Genomic DNA, 12,769 nt, shown 5'->3' with positions numbered 1-12,769 from the left:
TAAGAATTAAAGTTGCAGGTGGACATTGGGCCTCAACTCAAGTACTCCCTCAACACAAGAACACTTTGTTCTAATAATCCAGCATCTGTGATGCTCACCTTCCTGACACAATCGCTAAAGATAAAATGGGTGCATAAGTAAATGTGGTGAAGAAAGCTAATGGTTCCCGGCTATCGAAAGAGATAGTATCTGGGGCCTTAAAATCTTGAAGATAAACAAGGGGCCATCTAGTTGAGAAGCAACAAAGCCCACATGGAAGAAGCACACCAGTCTGTGTGATCACGAGGTGTTGAAGGGATCAAGTACCAGGCATCTAAGACCCAGAACAAAACCATACCCAATGTGAATGGCAGGGATGGTGGAGTGTCATGGAGTTGAGACCCAATGCCCACTTCTATACAATTAGACATTCCCCTATGGGGTCACAGGGAAGAAATGAGCCATTAAGGGTGCAGTATAGCACCGATAAAACACAACTTTCCTCATCCCACTATCATGCCCTCAATTGTACCTTACAAATCAGATTAAACCAGAACATGTACACTGCTACAGATAAGAGACCGCAACACAGGGAATCCAGGATAGATAAACCACCCAGGACCAACAATGAGAGCAGAGATAGCAGGAGGATTAGTGGATGGGGGAGAGGAAGGGGAAATTCGGTCACAGAGATCAACCTATAACCCCCTCTCAGGGGAACAAACAATGGAAAAATAGGTGAGGGGTGATGGAGGATGATGCAAACTATTGAAATAAAAATTTATAACTTATCAAGCGTATGTGAGGCAGGGCAGGCAGAGTAGAGAGGAGGAAGAAATGGGGAGATGACATCAGGGACTCAAGTGGAAAGAGAACGCTTGGAAAATGATGATGGCAGCATATGTACAAATGTGCTTGCTACACTGGAGGAATATATGCATTGTGATAAGAGATGTAAGAACCCCCAATAAAAGTATTTAATAAAAAAGATTATTCCTTTTATGTCTGATATATGATCAAATTTTGCACTCAGTTCATATTCTCAACACCCAATTTTCTTTCATGAATACTAAGTAATTGTTTGGCCAGCTCTCAAAAAGGCTATAACTATGAACATATTTCTTAATTAGTGTGTTTACTATTAATTCTCCTTGTTATGGAAAGGAGTTAGGGTGTCTAAGGAATTGTTGCAAGTTTCAAATAATTTTATGGTTATCTTATGTATTTGGGTGATCCAGTTTGGGAAACTCTTTACACACACACACACACACACACACACACACACACACACACACCCCTTCCCAAAGAAAACTCAAATACAAAAAACAGTAAAAGAGAAATCAGGGACTGATTGTACCTACAATGGAGCTTGGAATAGAAAAGAAATAATTTTATCTCCTGAATAGACAAAGTTGACCTTAGTTATAAGAAATATATTAATGTGGAAGCTTTGTTTTACTGCATTGTAGCCTCAGAGTGCTTTGCTAACTCCCCCAAATAACCCTTTGTTCCTGAGAAGATGTCTTACATGAGTGAAAGTCCACTCAGCTCTTGAGGATCCTACCCGGGCTTTCAGAGGGTTCTTATTAAAAGCACTAAACTACTCCACAGGTTAACATAGGTGCTCAAGGGCAGATAAGGATCATAACTTTTCCTTAGTCAATACAAACAACTTTAATCAAATGGTTCCTTTAAGTGGTTTTGCACTACCTAGAGAAACCCCTCTGCAAAGAAAGGGGCTTGAAAATGTGTGCTTAAATTGCATGCAAAACATCTGCTTCCCCACTGAAACCATCTTCTCCAAAATGGAAAAGAAATGCCATTGACATAATGGGTCAATAGTATTTGAAAAGCAGACACCTACCCCCCACCCACAAAACAAAAGAGAGGGGAAAGACAAAAAGCTTTTTTCATTCAATTATGTTGGAAATTTGACTATCATTTATTCCTGTCTATCACAGCACCGGAATGAAAAAAGCTGAGCATTGCATGGAAAACTGAGAAGAATTGAATCTGAGGTGTTCTGATTCTGATTTGGCTAGCCCATACTGCTGTACAAAAATAGCCCTGGGCATTAATCTGTCAGGTCCATTATTATGCCTATTTCTGAGATTTATACATTGGTTTATGGTAGCAATAGACATTTATTGAGTGCCGATCACCTGCCAAGCTCGGCGCTGCACACCTTAGTAGTGATGGTCCCTACCCAGTGGGTTTGCAATCTAATAAGACAGGCAAGGCAATTAAGACACAGGCTCAGAGGTGGAAAATGACTAATGCATGCAGAAGAGCCGGAAAAAGCTTTCCTCTCCTTGGCTGCACTTTGTGTAGCCCACCGTGGTGTCTTTGTTCAAGGAAGCGAAAGAAGTATTTTCTAGACCAAGAGGGTGCGAAGATGGATGTCAGCAGCATCCTCAGATCACCTGTTCACTGCAGATTTTTTGACACTGATGCAGGTAGTAGATGTTTCAGATGTTTTGCCACTCGAGTTCCTTGGATGGATTTTGAAAAACTTTATTGTGAATTGAGTGAAGGTTTATGGAGCAAAGCAGTTTTACATTGAACAGCTCACATGCACTTTGTTTTGTGTCATTGGCTGTAGTCCCCACGATGTGCTATCCTTTGTTCCACCTCCTCCTTGTGTTTTCCCTTTCATTCCTAAACCACCTGAAATTTGCCCTTGAGCAAAAGCTGTTCTTCTGATCTCAGGTAGTTGATTATTCTCAGTAATGCATACTCACCCAGTGTTATTGCTCCCTTAAAAAATGATATCATGGGGGTGAGTTCATTTCCAGATCTGAAAGGTAACTATGGGTCATAGTCTCTGAGATTGCACCAGTTTGCCACATTCCTGAATGTGTTTGCCACATAGGCAAATACATATTAGAAACATACCTTTCTGCGGGAATGCGTATGTAGAGGTTTTAACCTCTGCTGCCTTTCTCCTCTTTCTGACCAGTGGTGCTCTCTTTTGTTGATTTTGTGCTTTGTTCTTCATGTACCTCTATCTCTGTCTAGGACTTATTGATGTGATACCTTTCAGAACAGTGGGGAGTGAGAACCTGACATGGACTAACTTTTCTAGTCTCAGAATTATAGACACTGATGTGGAGGGGTCCTTTAGTTCATTAAAATATTTCTTTTCATGTGTCCTCAATTTACTTCTATCTTCTTTTCTCGAGACAGAAAGAGGTCTATAGTTGTGCCTTAGATGGCCAGTTATAGGCTTTTCAGACCCTACTTGCCACTCACCAAAGTAACATACGAACAATTGTGTCTGTGGACTATGTTATGTCGATTAAACTTGGTGACTCTCAAGATTATGGTACTGAGCCCAGGGCCAGTACCTCACTACTTCAAGGTGTTTGCTTATGTCTCCAGAGTTGCCATATAAATTCACCCTCTGTATACCCCACTACCTTCATGGATATATTTACAACCTGAGTAAATGCATATCAGAAATAGCCTCCCTCGGATCTATATATGGTTGTGGACATAGTTCCATTCTCATTTCCATACCTATTGAGCATATCCATGTATCCATTTGTAGATCACCATTATCGCAGGAAGGTGTAAACAATAGTTTTTATCTCTGTTGCCTCAACACTTTCACTTTATCCAGTGTCTTCCCCAACTATTATCATTATTTTCTTTTTTGCAGATCGCTCTATTATTGCATAAATTATGTTAGTCTCCTGTTTTCTAATATTTAACTTTATTTCCCTGCATTCAGAGCATCGTTGCCCTTACCGTCTTTCTCAGTTATCATTATTTAGTGGCCCCTTTTGAAGTGCTTTACTTGTTCCTTTCTCCTGATTCTCACGATGTTAGTTTCTTTTTTCCTTCTTTTTCACTGAAATTATTCATCAAGGCCTTCCATACACTTGATAATGAAGATAATGAATAATTAGATATGCTTTCTAACTTCCACTTACTTAAAATTGAAAATATAGACTGGACAAGCAGAGGACTTTTGGGTAGCTTGATTATTGTTCTTGTTAAGGGCCATCAAGTCAGTTCAACTCATAGTGACCCCAGGTGCAACCGAGTCAAACACTGCTGGGTCTTGAGCAAGACTCCCAGTCATTGTTGTGTCTGAGCCCATTGTTTCAGCCACGGTGTGTCAATCCAATCTCCTTGAAGGTCTTTTTTCTGCTTCCCAATATTGTACCAAGTGTGATATCCTTCTCCAGGCAATGGTCCTTGTAACACGTAGAATGTATATGAAATGAAACAGTTCCATCTTCTCATAAGGAGCATTTTGGCGATACTTTCCAAAATTAGTTCATTCTCCTGGCAACCCATGACATATACAATATTCTTTACCAATATTATAATTCAAATGCATCAATCCTTCTTCGGTCTTCCTTAGTCACTGTTCAGGTTTAAGGCACACTTGAGATGATTGCAAATACAATGGTTGGCTCAGGCGCATGACAGTGCTCACGCTGTCATCTTTCCTTTTGCTTGCAGAAGGTTTTCCCAATGCATCCTTTGATTTCCAGATTGTTGTTTTCATGGTGCTGAATGAGCAGCAATGTTCAGTGTCTTCAATGTTCAAGTATTTATCATTATACATATTATTGATGCAGCCGTGAAGGATTCTCAGGATTCAAACCTGTGTTATCTGCATATCACAGGTGGTTAGCAACTCTTACTCCAAAACGGATGCCAATACTCCAATACTTCTTTGTATAGTCAACGTTTGTTTCTAATACTATAAACTCATTATACAGAGTGAATAAATATGGTGAAAGAATTTTAAAACACATAGTATCCCCTTGCTGTAAAATTTTTGGACCACTGACATTACAGTTAGCAGCCCAGTGCTTCCCTCACAGAGCCTGACTGTCCTAATGTTAGAACACATAGTATCCACTTGCTGTGTTCTGACGATTGGCTCTTGGTCTATGTACAGGTGTGGCAGGGCCACAGTGAAATAGTGCCCCTATTCTTGGCCAGGTTTGTATAGACCTAATAACAGTCATTGAACACATATATTCAGGAAACAATACTATTTACTAATAAATATTTTCAAAAATTCAAAGGATCTGTGAGTAAAAACTAAGCTATACATAATATATATTTGCTGTTTATACCACTTTTTTCAAACCTGAGCATTTCAATATGAAAGTAAACACTAGTTAACACTTGATCTTACTGTAACTGTGCAAGTTTTCTCTGTTAGCAGTTCATATCAAAAATAGGTTAAATCATCTCTGACACATGGTAGCTTTCATACATTGAACATATCTGGAGAATTAGTGCAATATATTAAACTGATCAAAATTAATTTTGGAAACAAGGTTGGTTGAAAGAAGATATACTAAAATAACAATACTTATGTTACAACTTAGATACATTTTATGGAGTAGAAGTAGCTGCAAACAAGCACTATCGTCTCCTTAAGTATTAGAACATATCAGATTAATCTACTTCACTGCACATGATATATTAGGCAGGATTCTCTAGAGAAATAAAACCAGGACACTTATGAATATTTATATATATACTCATTTCCATGGAACAGTTAATATACTGGAAGACCTTCAACTCACACTGGCTGCTGGGTCCAAGGTCAAGGAAGCAGAGAGCAGAATCCTTCCTTGGGCAAGCCAAGCAGTTGCCCACAGGCAGCAAATGGCAGGGTGTGTCAGCAACAGTCAGTAGCTCAGGAGCTTAACAACGCAGGCCCGCCCGGATGGGATTTTAAATGCAAGCAATGCAAGGCCACAGGATCCACCAGCCTCAAGGTCAAGCAATGAACACACCAGCAGCATGGTGAAGCAAGTCTCAAAGGAGCCGTAAGTCTAGCAACATGATCATGGGTTGACTTGGCCCACTGGTAGTATACCTCACAGGCTGAGACAGAGAACTAGCTAAAGCAGCCACAGGTTGGTCTGATCACCAGAGAGCAAGAGAGAGGGAGGCGAGCCTGGCAGACCCAGTTATCTCTTTGCCCTCCAATCAAACTGTGACTTCATTAATCCCACAAGTTCTTATTGGCCAGGTTGCCACAATAAACCTAACTATCGCACACAAGTATATAATAAACATCTGTATCAGTGTGAGAAGCCCCTGGTGGCACTGTTAGAGAAGCACTGGACTGATAACCACAAGGTCAACTGTGCAAACCAATTAGTGGCTCCACAGGCGAAAGATGGGGCTATTTGCTCCATGAAGATGTATGGTCTCAGAAGCCCTATACACTGCTACTATAAATTGGACTCTTTTCAATGTCAATAGATTTAGTTTGGGCTTTATATTAGTGTGGAGTGCATGGGTGGTGTGGCTGACCTAAAAAATAAAAAAGGGTGTTTCTTATCCACCTAGAGGTTCCATGGAAGAAAAGCCTGGGGATTGCCTTTTAAACCCTCATGGCTTTAGAAACCTTATGTGTATTTCTGCTCTGAAAAAAAAGGGGTCACCATGAATCAGAAGAGACCAGAAGGAACTGTTCTCACTTTCTTGGTGTATTATAGTAAAACCTTAGGGAATTAAAATGCTCTCTACTAGCCAAAAGTTTGCTATGCATATTTTCAAGGAAAGTAGATGTTATTTTTAGTTTTTAAAAAATATGTTTTTGGGGGGGAGGCAGCACTGGGTTGGGATGTTTTCTTTTCTTTTCTTTTTTTTTTTTTTTTTTTGAGTCTTCAGCCAAGACGATTTATTGTGCACATTACATCGAGCCACAACTGCGGGCAGAACGAGTCCAGAATGTCTTAGGGCCGGGGCAAAGGCTCAAAGCCGGACCGGTTATGAGAGGAGGTGGCTGGTCTCTCGGCGATCCAATGGCGACCGGGTTGCAGATGCGGAGCCGGTGGGGAGCGCGCGGTCAGCAGCTTATAGCAGTGTCCCGTCCTCAGGCAGTCCCTAGTCAGTCCTGCAGCTGTGGCTTCGGAGGGGCGCCTGGTTGTTTACTTGGACCTCTGCCTCTTCTTTCTTCTCTTGCGCTTCAGTCTGCGCATTCTCTTCTTCCTCCACTTGGTTCTCATGGCTCGGAGGTTTCTAACAAGATGGCGCTAAAGCCCAGTTTCTTTTCTTTTTTTAAAAAAAACCTTTTATTAAGGGCTCATACAACTCTTATACATATACATACATCAATTGTATAAAGCACATCTGTACATTCTTTGCCCTAAACATTTTCTTTTTTTTTCTCCTCTTTTTTTTTTACATTTTATTAGGGACTCATACAACTCTTATCACAATCCACACATATACATACATCAATTGTATAAAGCACGTCCATATATTCCCTGCCCCAATCATTCTCAAAGCATTTGCTCTCCACTTAAGCCCTTTGCATCAGTTGCTTTGTTTTCCTCTGTCTTGTTTTCATGCATATTAGTGTCTCCACAGGTCTGTCTGAATAGGACAGGCTGGATGAACTATCTGGAGGAAAAACAATGGGAATGGCAGTTCCGTGGGGACTTGGGGTGGGGGGATGCGTTGGGGGGTAAAGGAAGTGGTATTAACAAACACAGGGACAAGGGAACAACATCGGACCCAAAATGGTAGAGAGGGGGGAGTGGCAGGCCTGGTGGGGAATGATCAAGGGTAAGGTTGCATAGAGAAGAGGTATACTCTAGCCCAGGTGGTGATGAAGCATGGTAGTAGGGCAGGAGGAAAGTCAAGGGAGATGGAGGAAAGAGCTAGGAGTCAAAGGGCATTTATGGAGGTCTAGACAAAGACATGTACATGCAAATATATATAGGAGGATGGGGAAATAGATCTATGTGTCTATATTTATAGGTTAAGTATTAAGGTGGCGGAAGGACTTTGGGCCTCTACTCAAACACTCCCTCAATGCATGAATACTTTCTTTTATTAAATTGGAACTCTATGATGCTCACTCTCCCGACACAAAGGCTGAAGCCAAAGTGGGTGAACAAGTAAATGTGGTGAAGAAAGCTGATGGTGCCCGGCTATCAAAAGAGATAGTGACTGGGGTCTTAAAGGCTTGAAGAAAAACAAGCGGCCATCTAGCTCAGAAGCAACAAAGCCCACATGGAAGAACACACCAGCTTGTGTGATCGAGTGGTCCCGAAGGGATCAGTTATCAGGCATCAAAGAACAAAAAATCGTATCATTGGCTGCACATCTCCATGATATGATCACCGAGGCAAAACGGGTGCATAAGCAAATGTGGCAAAGAAAGCTGATGGTGCCTGGCTATCAAAAGAGATGGTGTCTGGGGTCTTAAAGGCTTGAAGGTGAACAAGCAGCCATCTAGCTCAGAAGCAACAAAGCCCACATGGAAGAAGCACACCAACCAGTGCGATCACGAGGTGCCAAAGGGACCAGGTATAAGGCATCATGCAAAAAAAAATATATGTGTGTATATGTATATATATATGTGTGTGCGTATGTGTGTGTGTGTGTGTGTGTGTGTGTGTGTATACCATATTGAATGAAGGGGGAAGTGCAGAGTGGAGACCCAAGGCCCAAGTGTTGGCCAATGGAGATCCCCTCATAGAGGAGTTTAGGAGAGGAGATGGGTCAATCAGGGTACGAGGTAGTACCGATGAAGAACACAGCTTTCCCCCAGATCCTGGATGCTTCCTCCCCCCCAACTACCATGATCCGAATTCTACCTTGCAGGGCTGGATAGGGCAGAGGTTGTACACATATGGGGGCATATGGGGGCTGGAGGCACAGGGAATCCAGGGTGGATGATACCTTCAGGACCAAGGGTGTGAGGGGCGATGCTGGGAGAGTGTAGGGTGAGTGGGTTGGACAGGCGGAACTGATTACAAGGATCCGCATGTGACCTCCTCTCTGGGAGAGGGACGGCAGAGAAGCGGGGGGGGGGGGGGGGCGGAGGGAGACTCCGGATAGGGCAAGATATGACAAAATAACGATGTATAAATTACCAAGGGCTCATGAGGGAGGGGGAGCGGGTAGGGAAGGGGGAAAAAAGAGGACCTGATGCAAAAAATATGTATTATAAATGATTTTAGCATTTGTATTTTAAATGAATTATAACCACCGGCCTGTAAAAATAACACATCAATAGACAATGATTCGCAAGCCGTTACAATCATCAGGCAGTTTATGAAAACAGAGACTCTGGAGAACACAATCACACAATTTATGATGTGCCAGACTAATGAGTAAATTTCCAGGGCTGATATAACAAATTCTTTGCAGTGCCTCAGATTGAAGGCATGCCACTGGATTTTACTATAGGATTTTAAAGAAAACGTTCTTGCCCTAAAGGGCCTTACAGTCAATTTAAGAAAGATGAGTGTGGGGGTGGGATGGAGGTGGGTATAAACTACACACATGAAAAGCAACCTGGAATTTAAATAACTGACAGACCAATGACATCAATGGGGAACTGCACCAAAAGTAGATAGCTAGGAGTTACTTGTGTCTGTGGTGGTCTCCCAAGGAACATAGACATTGACTGGTCACTTCTGTTGTTTTGTTTGATCAGACAATGAGAATTCATATAAAAAAGATAATTGAGTCAAAATGAGAGTAGTAAAAATATAATAAAACAAATTAAAATGGATTCAATAGCATATTAGCCTACAGAAAAAAAAATATCAGTGAGCCACAAAAACAGAGTAGGTTCTGACTGCCATTGCTGTGTGACATGTGGACAATGGGGTTTGGGAATGTTGAGAAGCCCCATCCTGAAGATTCATAGCATAAAGACTAGGGATGGACTAGACGAACGGGGACTATTCCATCAGGCCCCACTATCTGACTGGGAGTAGGTAACCTCCCATAATCATCCACTACTGAGGTGAATGGCAATGAAAAAAGAATACTTTGGGTTCCTGTGTTTCCTTTCTGTAGTTTCTAAATGCAGGCGCTTTCGTTAATCTTTTCTATTGTGAGTGTGGGGTGCTACGGTGAACCTGGACCTTTTAAAAGCATGGAGTCCATTCTGATGCACAGGGATGCTACACGACAAAGTAGAACTGTTTCCTGGAGTTCCTCAGGCTGTCAACCGGTATGGGAACAGACTACTCATGCTTCCTCTCTAGAAGACCTGGTAGATTTGAAACTGGTAGTTAGCAGCCCAACATGTGTTAGGCTGGACTAGATAGCAATGGAAATATTGGGCAATATCACTCTCAAATGCCCCAGCGCATACATACACAGATATCCAAGATGAAAAAAAAAAGTTATAAATGAGAGAAGGAAAATCAAAACAGAACCAATGTTGGGTCATCAAGATGGAACAGTATAGCCCTACATTCATTACTGAGGATATCTCACGGAGCTCTTGTTCTTAACCATTGAACTCAGGACTCTAATCTGACACTTATGCAATTCGAAGTTGGGCTACAATTTTTATCTTACACGTATTCACTCACGAAGAAAGCATCCTATTGTGAAAGGTGAACAATTTGAGGGCTAATGCGAGTGCGCTATTCGCTGCTACTAGTTCAGGGAAGCCTGGCTTCCCAGGGCTTGTCTCATGTGGTGATTAACTTTTAATGCAAGCCTTCTGGCCAAAACACTTAAGAGTTATCCAGTTTTCTCCAACAGGACCAAGAGGTAAATGCTAACATGTTTACCAATAAGTGACGAACAAATATTATTACAAGTAAAAGAGAGTATTTCTTTTCCATCATGTTGTCTCCTAGTTTTGTTATGTCAATATTATAGAGCATTGGGTGGCTACTCTTTAGGAATGAGCAGTAAAAGCATAAATTGTGTGTTTATGATGGCATTTCACTGTCAAGATAAGCATTTGTCTTCCACTGACTCGACAGACAATTAGGAGACCCTCTGAACAAGATGAAGCATTCATGTGATTCATAATAGTGTTTTTTTGGACAGATCTTCCTTGTTCTTTGCCAATCAAAATAGAAGGCAATTTATTATGGAACTCATGGTAAAAGAAGTTGATTTCTCGTTTTTCTAGAAAAGGGAAAGATCAGTGGGTTTTAGAAGCAGCAGATATTTAGGATGGCATTTCTACAGTCTGCAAGTCTAGTGGTTCGTGTCTTCTCAGTTTCTTTCAGATTGTTTTGAAATGATAACAAGCAGCAGAAACTCATATAATGTGGTGGATATTTATCTAACTCCTAAGATACTCAGTGTTTCATAGTACCATCTTATTATTAGATCCATAGGGCAGGCTCTTTGCCATAGAACTGTATCTTTGAATCTATCCCTTGCTTTTTGACATTAAGGTCTTTCATGCAATTGGGAACCAATTTGTATCTGCTGAAATAAGTATATTAATTTTAAAATGCTGGCGAGATATACATTCAATTTTACAATGCCAAAACAAAAGATGAGAACATTTAAAAGCTGCTTCCCTCATAGCCCACATCCTGAAGAGCATTTCACAGCATACCTCTTACACAGTCCTCAAGAAAATTATGCTGTAATTAAATGTTTTCTGCATTGCTCTTAGACATTTATAGTGCATAAAGATCCAAAATTATAATGTAATGTGCTAAAATGGAGAAGTCACCTGAACTGTCTTTAACCAAATCATCTCAAACTATTTTTTTTATCATAGAATCATTTTACTAGGAGCACCTATTCACAAATGATATGCCATAGCATCCAGTTGGGGGAAGCACTGTCTTCATCATCCGCTTCTGAAATGATTCTGTGGGCTACCTATTTAATAGAGCCCTATGTAGTTTAGAAGAATCTAGAGGGGCACAGAAAATTTCTGGCTCATGCTTTACAAAGCATAAGCTCATGTTGTCAAAGAATTCTTCTTCAAGGACTCCAAACTGATCCAACAGCCCTGGCTGGACTGCCCGATGGAAGAAATCACACCACAGATTGCGGGGCAGCATTAAGGCAAGTCTGCCTCTTTTCTCATATACTTAAGGAGACTCGTTGGCTTTTTTCCACAGTCTGCTCCCATTCACAGATGAGCATTAGAGAGAATTTGGAAATGGAAGGCCTTTCTGTCTGCTGTGAACAAGGTCAATTCAGTGTGGCAGCTGTGAGCTGGTGACATAGACTTATATTGACACAACCCACTTTTTTGCTGCAGAATCACAAAGTGAAAGCACCCGGGGCTCTTCTGCCGTTTTCAATAAGATACGAATTTTTCTCTTCCTTGTATTAAGCAGAGATCTGTCATCTTGACTTGTACACTAAATGGTCCATTCTGACTGCCTTGTTTGTATCCAATCCCAGCCAGAATCCAGAAACATGTGTTAACATTCCGCATGTTTGGGGGCTAGTGGGAAGGGCCTGAGGCAAGACTCCCTGATGCCTGCTGGAGGCTAGTCAATAATCATTAGCCCTTCAAGTGGTGGATGCCCAACATAAACTGTATTTATTTATTTAAAAAAATCTTTACTTTAAGCCACAGGGAAAGGCATTTTAGAAAACACAGTTGCCCAGCAGTTACTGGGTTCAAATAAATATAGTTATGCAGGTGTGGAAGGCTGATGGGGGGTGGGGGTAATCTTATCAATGGCAATTATGGGACTCCATCAAAGTTAATTAATTAGGCTGCAGAGAACATGTGGTTATTAAAAAAGAGTGGATATCTTTCACACCCAGCCTTCCAAAACTCACCTCTGAGACCACACAGAGATCTCTTTGGAAAGAGTAATCACCTCTATAAAATATAACGTATCAGATCCTTGCATGTACAGTTGTCTATGTTGGTTAAATTAGAAAGTTAAAGCAAGACCCTGGCTTCTTGGGTTTTTACTCTAAGAGTGAAATAAGAATGTTGGAATGAATAAAAGTGCATACACAAAACAGAGGCACCTTTTAAAATATTTCCTCTTAATCAAACATGAAGTGAACATGTTTAGGCAGCAGAAAATTTTCATTTGCTCAGTGG

General features: G+C 41.1%; 1 pseudogene; it reads left to right on the top strand.

Annotated features, from left to right (window-relative positions):
* Positions 1-2,374: 2,374 nt before the first annotated feature.
* The window catches only part of LOC142452478 (endoplasmic reticulum-Golgi intermediate compartment protein 2-like), a 34,737-nt pseudogene continuing 24,342 nt past the window's right edge, over positions 2,375-12,769 (top strand).

Source organism: Tenrec ecaudatus, chromosome 7, assembly GCF_050624435.1.
Source record: "Tenrec ecaudatus isolate mTenEca1 chromosome 7, mTenEca1.hap1, whole genome shotgun sequence".
Lineage (NCBI taxonomy): Eukaryota > Metazoa > Chordata > Mammalia > Afrosoricida > Tenrecidae > Tenrec > Tenrec ecaudatus.
The sequence above is the reverse complement of the archived record's forward strand: the minus strand, read 5'-3'. Positions and strand labels throughout refer to the sequence as shown.